The following is a 587-nucleotide window of genomic DNA, read 5'->3' on the forward strand; positions in this document are numbered from 1 at the left end:
AAAAAAAAAAAAAGAGGCTTTTCTCCTTTTCTCCTGCAGTCTCGAAGTTATTTTTCAAGTATCATGAAAGGAAGAGAAAGGCCCAGATTACCAGCTGAATGAGAGGCCCACATTGGTCCAGGGTACCTTGGGGACAATGACAAAGAGGTTGGGAGAGTGATCAGAGTGCAGACAAGAAAATACTGGATCATTCCTCCATCCATCCATCCTCCCATGCAAAGTTTTCTTTCTATGGGGAAGATTTTAATCACTGCTTAAGAAAGTAACCAAGAGCATAGATGCACCTATGCATTGGAATTTCCTCTTTTTCTTGCATTCCTTTTATATATGTCTTCCCTTAGGGAAAATGGAGAAGGGGAGGAAGTTTGTTTAACAATATATACATGGCTATATGTTTAAAAAGAAAACAACTGCAAAGAGCCAAATGTGAGCAAAGCTTGATCATGAACCACATATTTTTTCAAATCCTTCCCATAAGGGCAATTCCAAAGGGAAAGACACACTTTCTGCTTAGCAAATGTGTATATAAAGACACTAGTATGCCCATCCCAGTACATGTATACAAGGCTTAGCACAGTAAATATAGC

Source organism: Theropithecus gelada, chromosome 7b, assembly GCF_003255815.1.
Source record: "Theropithecus gelada isolate Dixy chromosome 7b, Tgel_1.0, whole genome shotgun sequence".
NCBI lineage: Eukaryota > Metazoa > Chordata > Mammalia > Primates > Cercopithecidae > Theropithecus > Theropithecus gelada.